We start from the raw sequence: 24,867 nt of genomic DNA, 5'->3' as shown, positions 1-24,867 counted from the left end.
CAGTTATTCTTATTCTTGATCACTGTACGTGTTATGGGTTTATCAATCTAAAAACTTTCTTCTCTGTTCAAGTTTTGAGAGGTCAGTCCTGACCTTTGACCATATGACTGCTACACGATTCTGTGCTTTGTCATATAGTTCTCTGTTTTGTCATATAAACTGACAATTCAGCAGATAACCCCATGTTATCACAAGTACAAATTATTTGTATGTGAGGGCCACAGAAAGGGAGCTAGGATGTGGGATTCAGGAGGAAAAATCACATGCTTCCTCTGTTCTCTCCAGCAAACATCCTTCCATAAGCATAATGCTAACAAAATCAGAAGAATGGGAAAGATTATGTCCCTAACAAGATTTTTCATGACATAGTGTCATGTTGAATTCATGATGATGAATTATCACAGAGGAATTGCAGTCAGATGATATGCAATTAGTCATTAATATTACAGAATATGCTATAAGGGTTTCTTCATTCTTGCATATTAGGAAAACAACTGGTTGTTCTTCAGAGAACAAGCGAACAGATCCCTGACACCTTCTCCCTCATTCCACATCTCCCCTCCCAGCTACTCCCATTCCTTCTCTCTGAGTGCCAAGGTGTCCTTTTTGATGTGATATTAATAATAGAAAGGGTGCTAACCTGCTTTTCCTCAAAATGTTAAAGTCATAGGGCATCATCGTGGTGCCAGGGGACAGTGGCTGGTCAGGCAGTGAGTTACAGCAGAACGTGAGGGAGTGCACTCAAAATATTTATTTGATTTTGCTTTTTTCTTTTCATTTGTGTTCAGGGACAGAAGAAATTGAGAGTAGGAAGGGGAAAAAGGAGAAGAGATTTTTCAAAGAACAGAAAAGATTGTCCAGTTGAAAACATAGGCACAAACTCTTCCAACCTGGTACTGCTTTATGAGGATTACCCACAGTGTTTCTGAAGTTGTTCAGACACAGTAACGATAAAGAAATCCCAAACTCCACTCAGTGAATGAATGAAAATGAACCCTACGGCTACAATCTTGCATGACTTAATGCCTGATGGAGGGGGTTATTATTTTATAGCTGTAATTGGTTTCCTTAGGAGTGTGTTTAGGAAGAATAAAGCAGTAGAGCTATCAAGCTGCAAATATTGTATCTTTCTGTTAATGTTTAGTAATCCTTCTTATTTCTTTAAAAAGCAAAAAATACCTGTACTCTATTCAGTACAGCAAATTTAAATTTGCTCATTTAAATGGAAAAATAACAGGTTGTATCTCTGTTCTGTGTATAGTCACAAGACAGATGTTTAGAAATATAGAACAAAAAAGCTCACAAGAGGTCATTCAACAAAAATTCAACCTTTCCTATTGCTCTTAAATACATGGGGCTAAACCAGAGGAGGTTTAGAATTAAATGTCATTACAACACAGGCCACAGTGATCAGTCATTGAAACTGCTCTCAAGCTGCATTTTTTTGACAATGATGTAAGGTACTATTTTAGATGTGATATACCCAGATCTTTCTCACACATTATCACATGCAGAGGCTATTTTCTAGATAATTCTTTCATCCCACTTAGCCTGTACTAAAAAGATGGAAAAAAAAACAAAAAAACAACCAAGTTGGCAGCTCTGTTTTGTGAGTATATGTGTTTTCTTCCTATGTAATTATGAATGGCATACACTAAAATAGCTTCTTTCAGAAGAAAAAAAAATCCTTTGTTCTAAGAAACACATACTCCTCTCCCATTTCAGTTCTCTAAATTCAAAGAAAGGAACAGATCCAGCTTTGCATTTTGGACAGACAGAGAATCTGCTTGCCTTACTTTTTATTTTGTGTATAGCAGAAAGGTTTGTTCTGTTATTAAACCTATCTGCATGTATGTGTTTTCCCTCAAATAATACTTCACTGTCTTTTCTCTATTACAATTGCTGTAAGATAGTTTCTAATACATTAGCCAAAACCAGTGTTATCATAAGAAGGCCACGAACTGCCTAATCTCACTGAAAATTGTTCTGATAACTCATTTATTTTCTCCGGGAGTCTTCCGTTAGATGCCAATTGCAGCCATAAATACTTGAATCAGATCTGTGAAAGGAATTTCTTGCAATAAAATTAAGGCTTGAACCCCACTCTGGTGCATTGTTCCTGGCTACAGCTCCTTGAATTTCAAATACACTTCCCTTGGTTACTTTTAGAGATGTCATTTCCCTTGTACAGCTCACAAAACCCCTTAATAATATGGGGTTACAACTATATTTTTATTTAAAATAACGGAAAAGGCACATTAAAAAGACACACAAAAATCTGGTATACCTTTTTATGTGCAAGAATATTAAGGACATCCTTGTGACCCTAGAATTTACCCAATTCACAGCCACAGCTAAGTGCCATCTGCTTTATGTAAGAGCAGCTTTCTAGGGCGTCAGTGCAGTGGAAAATGGAGCATGGTACAGAGCTGTTAACACCAACTTATCCACACTGTATAAGACTGCATCATGCAGAGGAGATTGTTTGGTCCTTCTTAGCACTTTTCAAAAAGGCTTGATAACTCTGTAGCAGCTTAGGAGCAGCTGTGCCTGCTTTTTTTCCCAGGTAAAGCAGACTTTGGTGTGCAAGCTTCTCTGCACTGAGAGGGACAGATAATGCCTTTAGTCTCTCTGCAAAGGCTGTTCCTCCTTTCTTACCTGACTAGCTCATTTGTGAAGAACAAGTTTGTCAAGCTCTATATTGCTGTTGAGCTAGTTGATTTTGTACAAGGAGATCAGCTTTGCTTCTTCTGTCTTATAGAAGCTAGAGTCACAATCTGTCACATCTCTGTGCAATGAAATCTGAGCTGCTGACAGACTGGTTATCAATGGCTGCAAAGTTCACCCCATTTATATTCTAAAAAGCAGCACTCATGTGGGAATCCTGCTATAGAGATGTAATTTGAATACTTATTAGAGCAGTGTTTGTGCTCCAAAAAGCCAATCCACAATGTTCTACCTATCTTGGAGTTTTATACCAAGTCTAAATCCACTACTCATAGTCTTTGAGTACTTTTTCTAGTTTCTGATGTCTACTTTTCTCTTGTAGAAATTTGTTCCGTGGCATATCCTGTGCACATCCTCAGAACCCCTTTTGAGTTCTGTAGCAATGGTTCTTTCTCAACACCTTTGCAACTTCACTGTCCCCAGTGATGAAACCTATACGACAGATTTGTTAGAAAAGAAATCATCTGCTGGGCAAATGAAGCTGACCAGAGATGCTTTGTTTCCCACCTTCAGAGAGGGATGAGGCAGAAAATTCTCTCCATTGGACTCCTCTGAGCTTGAGTTTATATCATGGGCTCAAATTCAACCTCATGATTTTTTAGTAACCATACTTGCCAGTCCCACAGAGGAAACCTATCCTATTCAGAAAGGAAGAATCTTTGCTAGGCTGCATGATTCAAGCAAAGACAAAACAAGAACATGAAAGATTGGATAAACTTCTATTATATCCTTTTTCCAAAGAAAACATTTGGTTGGCTGGTGTCCTAAGAACTGTCAAAATTATTGCTATAGGAGTGCACCATAGGGGTTTATGATCTACTGCTCATCAAGTGGAAACACTGTATGCACTTCCTTGAAAAGGATTGGGAATTGGTATTTTGACAGAACACCTCAGAAAAGAACTACGTCATGAAACATTTTACAAAATTAAACCAATATACTAGTTAACAGGTCTTTTATTTTTACATTTTATTTCTTTCTTGAGTAGCAATGTAGTTTCAAAGTAGCTTATGTATAAATCCCTTTTAAAAATCCCTTTTTGAAAGCACTCAATTTCCTCTGCTTTGCCTTTCCCTCTCTGCTTCCTGCACTCCTTTATGGGGTTTAGTGAGTGAGATGCGAGTTACAGTGACAGAACAAACATGATAAATTCCTTCTGCCCTGTGAAATTTGTTCAGTAGAGTTCCTCTGCTGCTGCGAATCTTAATGCTGTTCTCAGGCAGCATTTTCCCATCAGATATTGTACAGCTGCATATGTGCACTACAGCAGGAAGATTTATGGGTTCCTATTTTTAGGAATTCATGTTTTGACACCTCCATGCTGTTCATTTGCCCAAACTGTATTCTGCTAATTAAACTGTAAGACCTAAATTATAATGTGCTTAGGGTGTTCAGCCAATGAAGTACTATGATTATGTGAACACTTCCTACTTGCATGTATGTATATATGAAATAGCTTTTTTCTAAGTAAGAATAGTATAAAGCAATGATTTTTATTTGGAAAGGAGAACATCTTTCTACTAATTTTTCAGTACACAATTACATTATTTTTTGTTATTTCAGAATATTTAATATACTAATGCCCTTGATTTCAATAATGCAATAGACTTTGGATGAGGATGTTTTAAACAGACACACTCTCTTGGAAAACATCCTTTGTTAAAAGGAGGTTAAAAACCAGCTCAAAATACAAAAATTGAAGGAAAGCAGAAGGGTAGGTTTTATGCCAAAATGGTATGGGCAGCCACTGGGAACTATTGTTTTTGTAAACTGAGCCGCATCTTGCTATATTAGCATTTGTCTATCATGGCACATTGTTATCTCTCATAATGAGCTTTATTTAGGGATCTGTTTTAAAGCAACACACTCAACTTATAAGTCTTTTGCTGTCCCTAGAGAAGAGTGCTATTTACCTTAATAGAGTACAAGCAAATCACTTAATAAGCATCCCATGCATTTTTATTTTATCTAGAAGATGTTCTCAGTTATTTAGTACACACTGATTAATAATAACAAAATAGATTCTTATCCACTGATGACCATCAATTTTCTTGACTAAAAGTTTTGAGGGTGAAAAGGAAATTGTTTGAAAATGCTCAAAATTTTATATTAAGATAGTTGTATTACAAAGTTAGAAATTTTGTTTGAAATGGAGGGTAACTTTATGTCCCATGAAAACTGAAAATTAAAACAGAGAAGAAATACTTGATGCAGAAGATGGAAAAATACAGACCAGTAAAGCGGCAAGAATTAAAGCCATCTGTATTAAAAAAAACCTGTGATGCAATGAGTTTAGGACTAATGGAGGACTATGTTAATTTTTTCATCTTATTAGCATTATGCATATTGAATGAAGAAATAGCATATAACAGAAAGCAAGTCTTTCCAGCAGCTTGGAGTTTCCAGGCATTGAAATGAGATAAAGAGATGAGAAATGCTAAACAGGAGAATACTAAAAAGATACATTTAGGCCATGTTAGTACAGACAGTACTGCTGTGTGAATCTATCTTCTCTGGTTAACACTCAGGGAAACCTGGACATGAATGTTTGTCCTTCTGCATTTAATGGGAAAATTCCTTGTTCTATAGGCCTGTTTCCTTTGCTTCTGGGGCAATATACAAGGTACTTGTAAAATCTTTACTTAGAGAAAAGTAGACATCAGAGACTAGAAAAACTCAGTGGTGTGAGAAGGGAAGTAGTTCTAAAGAATCATGGAAACATTACCTGGCCAAGTGAACCAGAATTATCAGCAAAACTGCTGTCTTAATTTCTGCTTCACTGCCAAGCCCTGCAACTAGATCTCTTATCATTCTCCCTTGTGGCTTCTTGCATTTGTAAAAAAAAGAGAAAAAAGAGAAAAAAAAAAAAAGTAAAGAAAATTCATTGCAGAAGTGCTGAGAAGCTTAGTTTAAAATTATAAACAGCATCTGCGAGCTTTACCACCTTTTCTAGAAATCCCTGGGCCGCCACTGCCCAAATGTAGTGATACAAGTTTGAATTCATAGAGCTATTCATTTAACAAGCTAAAAGTGTCATAAGAGCTGCCTCTGAATCCCAGTGTTTCTGCCTGGTTTTGCAACAGGTCTTTCTGAATAGAATGGAGATCCTTGTGAAGAGAGTCACTCTTTCCATCCTGACTCTCCACTATGGTTACCAAGGTGCTGCCGTTTGGAAAGAATCACATAATGGTACAGGTTGGAAGGGAAATCTGAATATCATCTAGTCAAACCCCCCTGCTAGAGCAGGATCAACTCAGGATGATCACACAGAAATGTGTTCAGATGTATGTGAAGCCTCCAGAGATGGAGAGTCTGCCAGCTCTCTGGGAAGTTTGTCCCAGTGCTCTGTTCCCCTCACAGTAGAGGTTTTTCCTTATGTTTAAGTTGAACCTCTGGTGTTTCAGTTTGTGACCATTGTCCCTTGAGAAATATGAGAAATTAATTCTGCCTATGTAATAAATCATCTGGGTTGGAAAGGACTTCTGAGATCATCAAGTCCAACCCTTAATCCACTCCCACTGTGGTTACCAGACCATGGCACTGAGTGCCACATCAGTCTCTTCTTAAAAACCTCCAGGTACGGAGAATCCACCACCTCCCTGGACAGCCCATTCCAATGCCTGATCACTCTCTCTGTAAAGAATTTTTTCCTGATATCTAACATAAACCTCCCCTAGCAGAGCTTAAAACCATGCCCTCTGTCTTACTGGTAAGAAGAGACCTGGGAGAAGAGACTGACCCCCCGTGGCTAGCGCCTCCTTTCAGGGAGTTGTAGAGAGTGATGAGGTCTCCTCTGAGCCTCCTCCAGACTGAACACCCCCAGCTCCCTCAGCCCTTCCTCACAGGACTTGTGCTGGATCCCTTCACAGCCTCCTTGCTCTTCTCTGGACCTGCTCCAGGACCTCAATCTCCTTCCTGAACTGAGGGGCCCAGAACTGGACACAGGACTCAAGCTGTGGCCTCACCAGGGCTGAGTACAGGGGCCGAATCCCTTCCTTGGACCTACTGGCCATGCTGTTCCTGATCCAGGCCAGGATGCCATTGGCCTTCTTGGCCACCTGGGCACACTGCTGGCTCATGTTCAGCTTCCTGTCACTGGGCACCACTGAGAGAGAAGAATCTGGTCCCATCCTCCTGACACTCAACCTTTAAATATTTATAAGCATTGATCCTCATTCTCCTTTTCTCCAGACTTCTTATGCCTTCCTTCACATGGTAGGTGCTCCAGGCCCCTAATCATCTTAGTGACTCAGAGCTGGACTTTCTGTAGTCCTTTGCAAACTGGGGATCCCAGAACTGGATGCAGCATTCCAGATGGGACCTCACCAGGGCAGAGTACAGGAGGAGGATAAACTCCCTCGACCTGCTTGCCACTCTCTTCTTAGTGCACCTAAAGATGCCATTGCACATTTTGATTTGGAATGCACATTGCTGGCTCATGGTCAGCCTGTTGTCCACCAGGACCCACAAGTCCTTTTCCCCAGAACTGCTTTCCTGCAGGCCAGCTCCTAGCCTTAACTGATTCATAGTTATACTTCCCCTCATGAGGTACCCTACACTTGCCCACAATGAGTTTCATTAGGTTTCTCCCTGGCCAGCTCTCCAGCCTCTCCATGTCACACTGAATGGCAGTGCTGCCTTCTGGTGTGTCAGCCACTCCTCTCAATTTTGTGTCATCAGCAAACTTGCTGACAATGCACTCTGTCCCTTTGTCCAGGTCATTGACAAATATATTGAATATGGCTGGACCCAGTACCAGACCCTGGGGAACACCACTAGACATGGGTCTCCAACTGGACTCTGCCCCATTTAGAACAGCTCTCTGAGCTCAGTCCACTGTTAGGGTTTTTCACATGCTGTATCTAATTTGAGCCCTTCTTCTATAAATATATTACCCCATGATGCTTATCAGTTTTCATCTATAACTTCCAAATTTTTTTCAGTTGGCAGTGAAAGTGGAATACACCCATATAGGGTCTCCCACATGTTGATAGGAATAGCAGACTGCTTCTCAGTAGGTTTACTTCATGATTCCCACAGAAATAATTTAGACAAGTAAAGATTTGTAGAGCCTATTTGTGATGCAAATTCAACATAACTGTAAGATAATTGACATTACTGCAGCAAATGCATCTTGATGACTATCTTTAAAATAGTGAATTTCTTGAGTGATCTTTATCTTGATTATACAAAAACTGAAAGAAGGTTGTTTTGTGATCTCCCTGCATAGGAATTTTCTTCAAAGACCATCAATGACTTCTTTTTAAATTTTTTAAAAATCTTATATATGTTGATAAATAAATTTCAGGTTAATTTTTCCAGTGTCACACAGTTTATCAAACAAAATCCAAAATACATTCTCAGCTGAACTTACTGGACTTTGTGAATCAAATTGTCACTGGTAGGTTGTGACTGAAGATATTACAGCATCACTGCCATTTGCTTGGCTGCTCACAATTGTTAGTCAGCTGCTTAATACCACTTGCTGACAGCTTTGATGCCAGGCAAAGCAAGTTAATCTCGCTGTAAGAGAGAGCCTCTCACAGAGTTATCTGGTAATATATTTATAAGCCATGAAAATAGTGTGTCAAGATTTAAATATTGTTGGCAAGCATTATGGATGTGGAAATACTCCTTACCAGAAATGTGAGGAAGTGATTTGCTCTCAACAATGTAGAGGGATTACAGTGTACCAAGAAATAATGTGCCCTGAACCTTCAATAGGAAAGACACTTTTGTTCTTGAGGGAAAGATGTGCATGTCCTTATGAGTGAAATGCACTTCGGGACAGGGGAGAGAAATTCAGTGCATGCTGTAGAGATGCAGAGTACATTTTTGAACCATAAATGGGTTGTATCTGGTACTACAAAGAATTTCAGGGTATGTGACTAGACTGGAAGTGACAAGGTGTGTAGGAAAGGGTTACAGTCTGTATCTGCTGTTCTCCTTTCTAGTTTGCCTGGGTGTACTGAAAGTAGCTAGATTGGATATTAGAAAGAGTTTCTTTACCGAAAGGGTGATCAAGCATTGGAATGGGCTGCCCTGGGAAGTAGTGGATTCTCCGTCCCTGGAGATATTTAAAAAGAGACTGGATGTGGCACTCAGTGCCATGGTCTAGCAACCACAAAGGTGGTTCAAGGGTTGGACTCGATGATCTCTGAGGTCCCTTCCAACCCAGCCAATTCTATGATTCTATGATTCTAGCTGTGTTGCCTGATGTGCCAGAAAGCTAAAAAGAACATCAGAGCCTTTGAGTCAAATGCCACAAAACATCCCTGCAGGAAATCCACTTTTTTGCCTGCCTGTCTCTCCAGCCAAGACCTGAGTGGTGTCTACTCATGATGGGGTCTTCATGTTGCTTGAAAACCATGGCTGATATACACATGTAAGCCAACTATTAAAACACAGTCCGGGGCTGCATAAGATTTACAGTGTGCTCTGGGAAAGTTGCTCTGAGAATTTCATTTGGAAAGGGATGTTTTTGGATTACCCTGCCATATTTCAGATTGGCTGACAAATGCTGCTGCTAGATTTTTCACGGTGGTTCCATTTCTCAGAGCGAGGCAAGAAAACCCTAAGCCTTAAATCTTCTTGCAGCTTTACCTGTATCAAAATACCAACATGACACAGAGCTCTTGCAGGTGTCTATGAAGGAGCATGGTTGTTAATGAATTTGAGCTACTGTTAAAATAGGCTAGTGTTCTACTTGTTTCTTTGGACAGTGTAATAATGGAATACATATGTTAAATATCACCTGTAGATAAGGTGATTTTAAGTGGAAAATTTTTATTGCCATATTTTAGGTAGGAGAGAAAATTTGAAAAAGAGAAACGATAGCGGGCGGAGTCTAGAAGCAATCTATATAGGAGATTGCACGTGATAAAGTCCTCAAAAATTTCACTCAGGGGCAGATAAAGATAGATCACATATTTTAGCTAAACACGTTTTTTGCCTTGCCCTAAGAGGCAGATGTAACTTTATTGACTCATTTGGAAAAATTGTTTTATTCAAATACATTTTCTGAAATTTCCATAAACATTCTCACCTATATTCTTGAAGCAGTTGTTTTTAAACAAGATGCTCTAACCTGGGAATGCAAATGGGAGTTTCCTTCTGAACTGAGCTAAAACCAGTTAAAATGTTTCATTCAGATTGAACTCTTAACAATGGCTGGCTTGATTTTTATTTTCAGGCAAACTAAAAAAGATTGTAAAAAATAAAAGCTTTTAGTAAAATAAAAGAAACTTTGTAAACAGCTTAGTTATTCATCTGCCAGAGCAGTAAAGCTCCTACTGTTGTGTTGTTGAGGTTGGAAAAGAAAACGGGAAGGAATATAGACCACAGTCAAATAATTCTGATACCGAAAAGAAAATCAGGAAAAATCTTCTGCTTCTAATGGAAGGCTGTAATAATTGGGTTATCCTGAGAAAGGCTGAGAAAATTATAAAATTTAAGACCTAAAAAGGTCTTAACTCTAGTTATGGCTAGTAAGTTCAGCCTCAAAATGCACCTAGTCATTCTAATCTCCTCTTCTAGTGGCAAATTGAAAAATGAGCCAGACCAAAAATGGTACAGATCCCACTTAGGTTTATATATGTATATATCTTAACTTTCATCTTTGATTATCTTTGATAATTGCTTTCACCTGGATTTTTAAAGACCATTATATTTTTGATAGTTTCTTGAAACCTAGCCCATAGCCTCCCTTGTTGGGAAAACCAGGTACAAGAATACTTTCAACAGTATTTGACACTTTCTAGCAGACAAACACTTTCTAACTGCTAACAGGTTGGTCCTATGCTACTAAAAACAGGAATATTTTAGAGATTTGAATTAAATACTGATAACCTCATATTCCTTATGAATCATTCAGAAGAGTTCAGAATTACAGTTAATCAAAATCTATGGAATAGGATAATACACAGAATGTAAGCAGCCTTTAAAATGTGGCCAAATAATAAGTTTTAGAAAGGGCTTTTGTTTTTGTCTTTAATTGGAAAAACTTCTTGGGTGAAGTCTAATTAAAGGTGATGTGAAGCCAAGAGCAAATATATCTTCTGAGATTAAAATTTCTGCATCTGTGCACAGGACAGGTACCCAGTGCCATGTTTAAAATGCAGGTTATTAAGTCTTTCATTAGCCATCCAATTTGAGATCCAATTTGAAGTCTGTGCAACTTCTGCAATTAATTGTAATGAAGCAGGTTTCGACCTTAGTTTTCTTGGTGTAAGCAAAATGAAATCTGAATCCTACCCTCTATCTGCTTTAAACATTCTCCTTGGGTGGGACTGAAGATGGAAGTGCAATTGCCTGGGAATTCCCTAACAGTCAGTTTAAAACACCTGGGATCTCTAAGTTTCTTGCTATTGTGACTGGGTTTTGAAGAGTACCTTCTGAATTCTGCCTTAGTAGACTTGTCAGAGGAGAATATTATTATTGCTTAAGGGGAAAACAAGGGAAGGGAAAGAAAAATTACTCACCCAAATTCTAACTGTAAGATCTGCAGTTTTTAAAGTTTTAAGCATGGTGTTATTTAGAGTGCTACAGGACTACTGTGTAGCAAGTGGAGTGCAAGCGGACTGAAACTTCTCTGAGGGTCCTCTGGGGAGGTTGGGTGCAAGCCAGCTCCAGTGCTGGAGCCCACAGATGTATCAGTGCTGTACCCCATCTGATGCACAGGTCCTGATGGGCCATCAGTGCATGATCAAGAGGCATCTGGCTCTGAATGTGGGCATGGCTGCAGTACAGATCTGCTCTGCCTCTGCTCCTCAGGAAAGCTTTCTGTCTGTGGAGCTGCCTGGAGGACCTGCTACATGATGCTGTGGGTACACCAGCTTTTGCTGAGCTACAGCTTACAGCTCCTCCAGCAGCCTTCTAGGAAGCTAAGCTCTTTGACACTACCAGAAGTTGATACTTAAGAAATGGAGGCAAGACATGACATCTCCTGCTCAGCTGTATTTGCAGTCCCCCAAGTCTATAGTTTTGACTCAATCCAGCTACAATTGAAACAGTTTCATCTGTGTGATGTCTTAGCTTCACACAGGTGCCTCAAAGGCAAAAGGCAAAGTGTGGTTCAGTTGAGCCAATATATTTGGTGAGGTATGAACAGGGGGCAAAAGCAGATTGACTGTTATATAAGAGGTTAAAATGGCCCCTCTGTAATGCAGAATAATTCTTGAGGCATTAATCACACAAGGAGGGAAAATAATGCACAAAGATGACCTTCAGCAAATTATTTCCAAATTAAGACTGTACTTAACAGAATTACCAATACAAATAGAAAAGATTTTACTCTCCCTGGACATTGATGATGATTGTTCTTTTATAGTGTTTTAATGCTTGGGAACAAAATAAGAAGAAAGATTATTAGTTTATAAAAGTGTTGGGATCAGCACTGACATTATGACTACTCATTACAAACTGCCTTTGCTTGTTGGCTGTCCTGACATTGACAGTTAAACAAATAAGAAGGAGCAATCTCCATACTAAACAGAACAGTAAATAGCAGAACTGTCTTCTGAGATTTAGCACCAAGCTACAGACTGTTAATGGGTGAATGGAAGCTGTGAGAGGGAGAGTCCTGTTCCAACTGCTAATTAGTCCGATATATAAATCCTCAAAGAGGGATCTCATGCCCAACAAAATGAGGCTCTTGTTTTCATGGAAGGTGCTTTTCTAATAGCAAAAGAGAAAATAATAATAATTAGCCAGTTGACTTGGAAGGCTTTATGTGGAAAGTACACAGTGTTATGTGTGAATATGTTGCCAAATGGAGAGCTTTCTTTATTTATTGGAGTGTTTGGAACAACAAACTGGGGACTTTGCATATTAGATTGCAATTTGCATATTTACAAAAATTCTTGGCTTTTTTCTCCTGCTTACCCACCCATCCCTCAGAAACAAGCCTGCAGCAGAGCAGCCACGTTTCTTTGATCAGTTTCATCTGCTGACATCAATGGATTTACACCACAAACGAATGTGGATGTTTCTGCCTCACCCTAGCAATGATGGCAGCCATTAGGCTTGACCTTGAACTCAAGAATCTCACAGCCTGTTACCATGTTTGTCTTCTTAAAAGGGCTTTTGTCAAAATAGTTGTGCTGGGAAAAGGCCATTGTGCCATGCACAGCAGATCTGAGCCTTCTGCTGGAATTCAGCACAAGGTGCAAAGCTTTCTATTGCATTTTCTTGCTATTGGGTCCTAAAATGCCAGACAGAAAGGGAAAGGATCTGCGAAGAGAAAGCATTCTCACCAGAAAGAAGGAAGCTTCAAAACAAAGTCTGTGATTTGCATAAGGAAGGAAAGTTGGTCACTTCAGGTTAAGATGGAAGGAAGACACTAGGAAGGGCAGAGGGTAATTTTAACTGCAGTCTATGTGTATATTGATCTGTGTCTGTATAAGTCTATGCATATTCATGACCATGTTTGGTTTATTTTTCTTTAGCTTGTCCCTTTCAATTTCACTCTGCCTGTTCCCTTCCAAAGGATTTGTTTTATGACTGTCAGTTTAGAAGAAATGCTAAGGGACAGCATGCTATACATACTGTGTGTTTGTGGCTACTACAATGCAAACACAGGGCTAAACAGAATAAGGAGAAATGCACTAAAGCACTACCTCTTGCCTAGATTTGCAGAGTAATCTTATTGCCCATCCTATGTGCTGTACCAGGTTTTTAAAGACATGCAGCATATTGCTGAGGATGACACACTCGGCTTTATTTTTTAAGAATAAACTCCTTGGATTTAGGACTTTTTTTTCTTTGTCTGCTTTGGTATAACTCAACCACAAGTAAAAGAGAGATATTTTAGCCTAATTACTAGGAAAAATTGGCAGTGCAGTGTGGGTAAGGAGAATTTGCTTAGTTAGCAGAACATCATTTGAAGCCTTAAGTACATTTACTCAGTTTGAAACACTGAAGTCGAATGTTTCAAATGCCATTGTTTTCTAACCTTGCCAATAGTCTGCTTCTTGTTGGGTGTTTACATGGGGCTGATTGAACAGTTTTGTTTCTGAATGTTAACTCTTTCAGCACCTTTTTAATCTTATCTTTAAAGAGATGTTACTAATTCTGTCAGAAATATATTTTTGTTAAAATATACCTCTACTCACTGAAGTCACTGTTGAAATCTTGTATCTTCTGCAGCTTTAAGATGTCCAGCTATCATATCAGACTTCATCCTTTCTAGCAGAACTGGTGAAATTCTTCTCCTGATGAAAATGGGACAGCATTAGCCTACCCAAGCAACATAACAAAAGAAGGTGCAGACAAACAAAACACACTGCCAGAACACGTGGCTATGCTGAGCTCTGCTGTCATTACATTCAACCACACGTACCCATTTCTCAAAGAACTCACAGCAGAATGAGAGAACAAAGAATAAACAGAATTTGGACTTTAAAGTGGGCTTTAGAAGCAGAGAACAAATGTTCCTCTAAGAATTTCTTCCATTTTGCCTTCTTAGTAGTCTGTTCAGAATGGGTCTGTTCTGTCTCACAGGCACAAAACCAGGACAGCGAGGCTCCTTCTGTGTATCTAATTTATACCAGGACATTCCAAACAAGATAATCTTCTGTCACAGAGCAGTTTTTATTCTGTGCTGATTCATGAACAGAGTTAAAGAAAGGGCTGTGTCAGCAGGCATGCCTGGATTTGCAACGCACATTCTACCTCCTTGTGGTTTATAACACTGTCAGACATAATTGAGACCTTTATAAATTCTTCTACAAACAGACTTCCTGAACTACTAGAAAAGAAGATGCTGCAAGGTACCCAGAAATGTGTGTGAGAAAAGCCTGGGATCTATCTCCTAATTCTAAATATACTTGGACCCAGTACTGAAGATTCAATTTGTCTAAATTTCTTCAGCAGGTATCACTGACTTTCACCTCACAGAATGCCATATCCACCAACAGAATGGAGATATGGAACACAATACAAATGTACAAAGAACAAGAAAGCTCTAAAAAATCAAAATAGATTTTGCAATTAAAAAAAAAAAAAAAAAAAAAAGGAGGGAAGGCATTGTGATTAATTTCTTCCATTCAGCAAATGTCCAAATTAGTGAATGTGCATTCTTCATGTCTGATTAAATACTGGTCTCTTTGCTCAGTTCAGTAATCACAGTTTCAGGGTTTGAGGGTGAGCAGGTGGGATAAGATCAACTAGTATCACAACAGTTTTTCCTAGAACATCTCCTGGAGCATCTTGCACGAATCTTGTGAACTGCACGGTTGAAAAATGTGAATGCTGCATCTGGAATACCGTGTCCAGTTCTGGGCCTCTCAGTTCAAGGTCATGGAACTGCTTGAAAGAGTTCTGTGCAGAGCCTCCAAGATGATGGAGTAGAACATCTCCCTTATGAGGAAAGGCTGAGGGAGCTGCACCTCTTCATCTTGGAGAAGAGGAGACTGAGGGGCAACCTCATTAATGTTTATAAATATGTAAAGGGTGAGTGCCAAGAGGATGGAGCCAGGGTCTTCTCAGATATGTCCAATATGCTCACCAATATGTTCACTAAAGAAGTGAAGCGTTCGTGTAGCTATAGAAAAAAAAAAGATGACAAAAGACTTTGTTTTGCTTGAAAATCAGCAATGCTTTTAAATGTTTCCTGCATGCAAGAGAATTTTCCTAGGTGTAAAGCTGTGTAACCTAGCCAGAACAGCTGGTGAAATGGGGACTGGTTGGAAGCGGTCCAGGAAAACAGAACCATCTTGGAGCACTAGATCTGAGGTAGCATGTACTATATTTTGCCATCCCTTAAGGTTTGACAGACACAAAGTGTGAATACAGTACACTAGGCAACGGCTGTACCAGAGGAAAGGCATGTGACATTGTGTTAGCTATGATTTAACATAGTCTATATTATTCCATTTACTTGCCTTTCATCTACTTTTTGTCTTTTAACAATATATTGGTTAAAACCATGTCACTCATGTCTGTGAATGGGAAAGATCATTCCATAGAGCATCACAAGGTTTAGCTTAATTTCACAGCTTTTTGGCCAGACAGGAATCAGTGACTTAGAAGCATTCTCTTACTTGTTCCTCTTGATATCGGTTAAGTCCCGAAAAAAAAAAAAAAAAAGTTACACAAGTAAACCTGAACACATACATTATATCTGCTGCTTTGTTTCAAAGAAATTCTGTAACTGGTACTTAAACTGGCAGATAAAGAAAAAGCACTGCTTGACTCTGCTAAGTATAACAGGGTCCTGGACATCTCATGCTTACAGGCTTCGGGACACTTCTAAGCAGCACATAAGTTAATGCAGCAGTGGTGTGCTTTGGATCAATGAAGCCTGTTGAGTTTTTAAGAAACTTTAGTAGTTTAGTAGAAATATGAGTTTAATAGAAATGTTTCCATTAAAAGGAAAGGAGAGCAAGAAAAAGCGGAGACTTCATTCCAGTAGTATATGTGCCTGCCAGATTGTTGTATTGAATTTTATGTACTTTATAATAATATTTTATACAGTGGTAATTGAGAGGAAAAAAAATAGTAATATTTTTCTTTGACATCTTCTCACAGACATTTTGTTTTGCTAAATTAACTCATTACGACAGTGTGGAAAGATTAAGTAGACAGTTGTTCAAATGTTATTCTCTTTTTAAAAACAAACCAAAACTCTAGTTTGGATTTTGAAAAAAAGGAGCTATGAGGAAAAAATGAAAAAATTATCATAAATGCCTCAGCCTCCATTGGACTTGTATTGCTCCCTCTGTGGAGTAGCCCAAAGAAGTGGGGATGCATGCCTTTCATCTGCAAATGTTTTTACTACATCATTGTCAGCCCTGTCAGCGTGGCATTAAAAAATGGTCCTGAACACTGGGTTTTTACTATCACTGGTACTGATGGAGTCACAGTAGACTTGATATTGATGGGGTACTTGTAAGGATAGTTTAGACAAGCCCAGGGGTCACATTATGCAAATAATATCTGCTCATTAATCTTTCACATAGTTGAAAACATTTGTTATATGGTTACCTATTACCCTTTCTGATTCCTCCCTGTCCCAAAACTCACTACCCAATTTAACACTTCTCATCAAAGATTTAATTTCAGGCAGCTACTGCCATTGGAACTCTGATCATTAAGATTTTATTACTCTCAGAGTATATAGCATGCTACATTTCCTGGTAGACTGCCAAGTATGGTTTCAATAATTAAAAATCCATAAATAATTAAAACTCAACATTATATTTGTCAACATAAATGAACAAACTGTGTCCTGTGAGCAGCATTCTGAACAGATACAAACTTAAAACATGCAGTGATGTGTTCAATTGCTGCATCTAGGAATAAATCTTACTCTCTTAAAAGAGATTTAATTTATCCAAATAATGGGTAATACAGTGTTCTCAGCAGATATCTTCATAAATAAAAAATATTTTTTATTTGTATTGCAAAGGAGAGCAAAAAACTCGTATAAGAGTAGGGACTCACATAGTTCAGCATTTCATGAACAAAACATGAGATGGACAACTTGTCCTGGAGAGTTTGCATACGAGATAAATATCCATAGAGTCTTGAGGAAGATGTGAGGGTGAAGGACAATTACATGAAATTCATAGTTTGGGAATCCATGTACTAAAATGGGTAGATGTGGTCAGTTGAGAATTAAGAGGACCATCCAGAAGCCATATGTAATGAAGGGATTAAAAAAAAAGTTTTTGGGGTAATATCTGAAAAACATCTGATAAAATCCTGTGTGTAATTCTGCATTGGAATAATAAGACTTTATGAGAGAAACCTTGAATATACTTTAGGTTTAGAGTATTTGTGATGAGCTCTACTCAGCTTTGACCATCCACTTCAGCAAAGATTTTTGAAAAACAAACCTTATTTTCAGGGCTTGCCTACAAATTACTAAACCAAGTTATGAGGGACATTAGCAACAGGTTATCTGAAATTTATCCACTCCTTTCTGAGATGTTTTCCTGGCCTTTTATTTCACATTTTTTTCGCTTTTTAGTATTCAACCAAAATATTCCTATAACTATTGTCTCTTTGTTAGATTTACTTCATGCTACTTCATCTATTTTTTCAACATCATCCTAAAGAAATTAGACAATCTTTCTAAACTTTCTGAAAATCCTAAGCATCATTTTTGATTATAACTTTCTTCCCACTTTTCTTTCAGAGGAAAAAAACACCTCTTTCTGTGATCATCTGTTTTCCCACCTTCTTTCTCCTGTGTGCTTCTTTTGATTGTATAGTCTTCCTTTCCATAAAACTCAGCAACTTTCTGTACTTGGCATTTGCATGAGTTACCAATGACATTTCAGGCTTGACCAGAAGAGTTAATGCTCTGCAAGACACTAGTCATTGAGTGCTTGCAGGAAATATTTCAAAGGCTTGGAATGAACCTGGTGGTTCCAAGGACCTAATGAAGTCCTGCTGCTCTCTTCCAAGAAGTCTTCCTTAAGAGTCTTACAAAAGAGTCTTCCTTAGATTACTAGGAGTCAAGGAAAAAAATTCATTTTGTGTTCCTCATGCTTAGAGATCTTAGACAATTCTCTTTCCTCTGAGCTGCTAACCTCAAAACTTTGACTTCTTACTTTTGGTGGAGAGTTAGAAGTCCTTTACATAAAGGGAAATGGAAACATTTGAAATATGAACAAAGGAAAGATTTCTGAAACTCATCTACTCAAAGCATAATGTAAACTTAGCAATGACAATAGTATTAATATTTTACTTGGGAACATAGATACAAGGAGGAACTTTTTCACCAGAAAATCTTCACTTTTGCACAGACACCTTGAGATGTCTATGATGTATTTGAGGGGAGACATCCATGAAAAACAAGTGAGCCATCTCAGAATTTTTGCTGGCTCACAATATTCACCTACACCGAAGAATGTAAGAACCATCAAATATAGTGGGATGAAGGGAAAAATACTTAAAAGCCAGAAAAACAAAGGAAAAAGGAAGTAGACTGTGAACTCAGAGGGAATGTTAAGTCCAGACTGACTATTACAGTATCATGGAGTAGAAACTCAGATGGTATAAAATGATACTGCTTCTCTGACTCATATTTATGAAAATTGACCAAGAACATGGTTCAAATATATTTTATTCTCCTCTTGTTTTGGCGAACTAACAAAAAACTACTCAGTATTTTAATGTGTGAACAACAGCCATTATCAGGAAAATGTCTTCTTTTTAACAATAATTAAAATATACTTTGTATATGATTTTTTTTTTATTTTATATACAACAATACAGTAGTTTTATGGAACAGAAAATTTCACATACTGAATTATTTTCCCACAAGGACAGCTGTTTAATTTTGGGGAAAAAAATATATCATAGAGGTGCTAAAATGAAAGGATCTATTAATTTTAAAGTGACACTTGTTGTAGGATTGTAATTTTATGGGGGTTTTGATCTGAAGAAGCTGGAAGAGTTCAAGATAAAGTTAAGTTATATTTTTTTACATCATCTTCTGTGCAGATCAGCCTATTGAGACAGAGATTAAATAGGATGTGATGAAAGTAAAATTAAATCATAGCAATAAATCTGAATAGGAATAAGAAATTTCTCTATTTAAAGGGACTATTTTTTCTTCTTAGTCTTCTTTTTATGTGCATTCTGATTTTAAGCTTTTATTTCATATGAGAGCCAAAGTGGTTTTTGGATTGGCCAGTAAAAGGCTATTTAATACACCACTGCTGTGAAATTCTATATCTTCTTTCACATCTCTACTGCCTTTTGCTAACCCTGTATTAGAAATGTCATCTTCTTTATTCCAGTGGCTTTATAAAAAGTGTAACAAAAGGCTGAAATCTTGCTGTTGAAAATATTTTGTTCAATGATTGATTTACATCTCAAAACAGTCTGTATATCTCACATAAATTTCAGTTCTTCTCCTACAGCTATTGAGGTTATAAAAAGGCTTTGTTTATGTATTGGACAAAAAACCCTGTAACTTTAGAAAGGCATAATTGTCTGATTACGATATTAGGTCTCAATAAACATTGATTTTGTACCAGGACTTGGGTAACACAGCAGTGCATAGACATTTGAAGTAGTACTAACCCCAAACGGTACATAAAAATAAGGCAAAATATATATTATACACTTTGCACAGATGCAAAACCAGACTATCTGAACCTAAACCCTTACATCCTTCATCTCCGATTTAGTTCCAGGCCAATTTGTCTATACTGGGATATATGTGTTTCTCTGTTGAACATTCAATGGATGGCACATGTAGATGTAGGGTTGCATCTTTCCAACACATCTGACCCAACTTCCTGCCTCCTATTTGAGTCTGTTCCTTAAAGACATGTGCCTGTGCAACCACATCCTCTTCAGCTGCCTGTGAGACCCTGGTGCTGCCTGGGTGCTGGGACACACTAACACTGAATAGAACTATTTTCAGGAGGGAGCAGCAGGAAAGGCTATCCAAAATTAAAGTATTTCATCTTTGTCTTCACCTAAGCAAGACAGAGAGTGTTACTGAATTTGAGTAGAATTTTTTTTTTTCAAATTGGTTTTGGAACACTTCAGCTAAAGCCTGAGTTATTCATATAAGATAAAATTCTAGATAAATAAAATGAGGATGAGCAGTCTTTTCTCTGACTTAGACTAATATGTTTAGGCCTATACTATCTTAGTTACTACATATTCGTTGCACAGAGGCCTTAGTCTCATCAATTTCTGGGGCACTACAGCTCTACAAATTTCTACTATTTATAGTTGTAACTATACAACTTTGTGATTATACAACAAATTGTCTTGATGAGGGAAATGTTGGGCATCCTTGAAAGGAAGTGTGCCAAATCTGGTGTTATTTTGTGCTAGCTATCACCAATCACAGGTTATTGGAACATTCAGATTTCATATGCATAATGCCCTTAAAGCTTTACTTCAGTTATCTCAACTTCATGGTTAGGGATACCAAAGCGTGGTTGTTGTGACACACTGAAATCAGCAGTTATGAGAAGTAGTAACATAGGAACTGGTGATTTTTCCAGTTTTCAGAATGAGATACTCTTACTTTGCATCTGAATGCCCTATATCTGTTCTCTAAGGGAAAGAAAGAATATAAATTCTCCAACATTTACTTTTTCTGGAGGTAACAAATAAGTCACATTTTGGAAATACTAGATTTTTCTTTATTATCAGTCCTTAGTGAGAACTTCAATTATTTTCATTTGTCACTAACAAAACTCTGCTTGAATGAATAATTCACAATAGATAATATGTTTGTCAAAATTTCTGTTTTCCTATTTTTAGGCTTTTTAAAGCAGTTAAAAAGAAGTTTCAAAAGAAGATTCCAGACATACACACATTTACCTTGAAGTACATGAGTAATCTCATAGACTTCAATTGTACTACTCAGGTATTTATAATGACACATATACATAAGTATTACTGGAACCTTTTTTTAACTTTGAATAAACAATTTTAAAAAATAATTTTCCACCAACATTTCTGTTTAAAATTAATTTTTAAAGAATACTGCATCTAGCAAAGTTTTAATGTATAAATAGTCATGGATAATAAACATGAACAGCCTTGTGCATGCGTTTTATTCAAAGCTGAGATTCAAAAGTGACTAGAAATTTATTAAAATAATGTTCCCTCTATCCAGATTTCTAATACAAGTCTTCCTGGAGCTATCACTGCAGAATTGGCAAGAAAAATCACATTTACAGAAGCAAACAATGGTAAAATCCTTTTATACAGGATGAGATAAATTTCTACACATGAGATACATTAGCAGACTGAAAGACATTAGGCCAAACCCTCTGGAATATTTATTTCCAACATCTGGAATTTATTCTGATTCTGCTGTAGGCAGCTAAGTTTTTGATGCTATCAGCCTATAAAGCTGTCTTTGAGCCTGCAGGTCATATTGACTGATAGAAGTAATTTGGAATCCAAGACAGGGCTGTGTTGTTTCAAAAGTGGATGTGATCCATGAGCAGACACTGTTTAATTTGACAGACAGCCCAAATAGAAAGTCAACCTTTTAAAATTTAATTTTTCCTAAGTACTCAGAAAAATGTATTTAAGCCCATTCTCTGCAGTGAGAGTTTTCTCTGTTTAATGGTATACTTTGTAGTAACGTAACTGCCTTAGCCTTCCCTCTTCCACACTCCTTGATACCAAGTTTCATGTATTTCATGTTTTGTATGCAGAGCTTTGCACAGAAATATTCTTTTGTCAAAATTGTACGTAAACCAGAGGAATTTTTCTTTAGTTACAGATCTTAAAAATAGGTTTTGAAAAGCATCTATGCTTTTGTGTCACTTCTATGAAATAACATGCCTTAAAAGTTTGCTCCCTTTAGCAAAATAACACTGAAAACCCATGATTTTTAGGAAAAATCACAGTGACAGGCTTTCACTTCTAGAAATTGAAGACCCTTTTCCTTATGAAAAATAGAAATGAAGGTCTTTCAAACCACAATCAGAGAATCACGGAATGTTTTTAGTTGGAGGAGATCTCCAAGATTATCCAGTCCAACCTTTGACCAACACTTTAAGTTTACCACTAAACACCATGTCTCTAAGAACCAGGTCCACATGCCGCTTAAATATGTTCATGGATGGTGACTTCACCACTGCCCTGGACACATTATTTCAATCTTTGACAACCGTCTGAGTGAAAAAATGTTTCCTAACATCCAGCCTAAACCTCCCCTGCTGCAGCTTACATCCATTTCCTCTGGTCCTGTCAGAGTTCACTAAGGAGCAGAGGCTCTTTCCTTCCTCGCTCCAACCTCCCTTAAGGTGGTTGAAGAGAGCTCTAAGGTCTCCTCTCAGTCTCCTCTTCTCCAGGCTGAACACCCCCAGCTCCCTCAGCCACTCCTCACAAGACCTGGGCTCCAGGCCCTCGATGAGCTTTGTGTCCCTTCTCTGGACATTCTCCAGCCTTTCTGTGTCCCTCCTATAGTGAGGTGCCCAGAACTGAACACAGTACTCAGGGCTGAGTACAGAGGGATCATCACCACCCTGTTCCTGATGGCCAAAGCATTCCTAATACAAGCCAGGATACCATTGGCCTTCTTGGCCACCTACACACACTGTTGACTGACGTTAAGTCCACTGTCAACCAATACCCCCAGGTCCCTTTTCAGCTTACAGCTGAAAACCACAGCATTCCAAAGTCTGTAGCTTACCATGGGGTTGTTATGACCCAGGTGCAAGACCTGGCATTTGGCCGTGTTAAACCTCATACAATTAACCTTGGCCCATTGGTCTAACCTGTCTAGGTCCCACTGTAAGGCTTTCTAGCCTCTAGGAGATTGACACAGCCACCTAGTTTGGTGTCATCTGCAAGTTTACTGAGGATGCACTCAGTACCCTTATTTAGATCATTAATAAAGATAGGAAAGAAAACAGGCCCAAGTACTGAACCCTGGGGGACACCACTCGTGACCAGGCACCAGCCAAATTTAGTTCCATGCACTACCACTCCTTCAGTCTGGGCCATTCAGCCAATTTTTTATCCAGTGCAGTCTATTTATCCAAGCCTTGTCCCATAAGTTTCTAAAGAATGCTATGGGAAACAGGTCAAAGGTTTTAGTAAAGTCCAGGTAGACAGTGTCCAGAGCTCTTCCCTCATCCAGTCATCTTGTTTTTGAAAGAGATCACGTTAGTGAGACAGGACCTGCCTTTCATAAACCCATGCTGACTGGGCCTGATCTCCTGGCTGTCCTGTATGTACCATATGATGGTACTCAAGATGATCTGTTCCATAACCTTCCTTGGCACCAAGGTCAGACTGGCAAGTCTATAGTTCCCAGGGTCACCCTTCTGGCCCTTCTTGTAGATTTAAATCTTGTACAAGACTTAAATTCTTCTTGTAAAAGATATAAATTGAAGAGACTAACCTTGATGCTGGATGCACCAAAGGAACCTTAATCAAACCTCTGGACACAATGAAAATCTTGCAGGGTTTGGTTTTTTTAATGTTCTCTGGAATTTTTCACACTCAAGTTCCTTTTGTAGTAAATATAATTTTATATTTGGATCCTTTGTAAAACTGAACTTCATATCCTACTAACCCTGTGGATAGGGATAGATCTGCATCACATTGTTACTAAGATCTTGCAGCCAATCACCATACACATTGGGGCAGAATCTCTGCAGACCCCACAGAAAAGACAACAGCCTTTTCTTTGATTCCTGCCTATTGACCAGAGGAGAACTATATTAGACCAAAAGCTCCTAAGTTTAAAGTGACATTAAAATGTGGCATAGCAGTAGACCTCCAAATAGCTATTGACATTTTTCCTTTATTTATGATGGTAGTAGCTTCAAGTTTTGAGGCCAGCTGCCTTATAAGCTATAATTAAGACCTATTACCCTTAAGAAGCTCTGGGTGTGATTTAACTGGGTTGCAGGTTTAACTGTTTGTTTTTTTTTTAAATTTCACAAAAGTAACTGAAGTGTCCAAACAAGAGGAAATTTGTAAAATAGTCCTTTTAAAGTGTCATACCTATTCCTTTCCTTAGCTTTCATACCCTTTTGAGAGCAAATCTTTGCTTAAAGAATTTTACATATGTGAATGGATTATGCAAGAGATAGGTATATATGCTCATATCTGCATTACAATGGGTGTTGAGTCTCATTTCCAAGTTTCAATACTTGCATTTCTGAGTGGTGGAAATCACTGTTTTGTTAAACTTCAGAGTAAACAGAAAACAAAACAACATGTCATGAAAGCTTTCTGGAAAATATGCTTTAGAGTTTCAGAAAGTCCAATTAACAGGCATAGCACCATATGTCAAAGTCCAGATTGCAAAATCTCTTGCAGTCTTTGTAGAAGTTGCTCTGATTTAGATTAACTGAGCATCTACCTGTATGGTTTTGTCACCACATAGTAATTGATATTTGTCATTTGCTTTACAAGAGGGTCTTTCCTTTTATATCCCCTGTAACAGTCATATTACTTTGCTAACATTAAGGCCATCATTCTAGATAACAAAAATCTGGGGATCCTACTAATGCCAACTCTTTCTTTCTTTGCCAGACAAGATAATTTCAAACTACAGGGCCAGATTCTGATCTCATTTGTTCCAGTGGAGTTGCCTGATAGTTTCTGGTATTAGCAGTATTATAGTAGTACAGAGCTCCCCTAGCTGTCAGAGCCCTCTAGAGTCCAGGTAGTATGGAAACTACACTA

This window comes from Calypte anna, chromosome 2, assembly GCF_003957555.1.
Source record: "Calypte anna isolate BGI_N300 chromosome 2, bCalAnn1_v1.p, whole genome shotgun sequence".
Classification (NCBI taxonomy): Eukaryota; Metazoa; Chordata; class Aves; order Apodiformes; family Trochilidae; genus Calypte; species Calypte anna.
The sequence above is the reverse complement of the archived record's forward strand: the minus strand, read 5'-3'. Positions refer to the sequence as shown.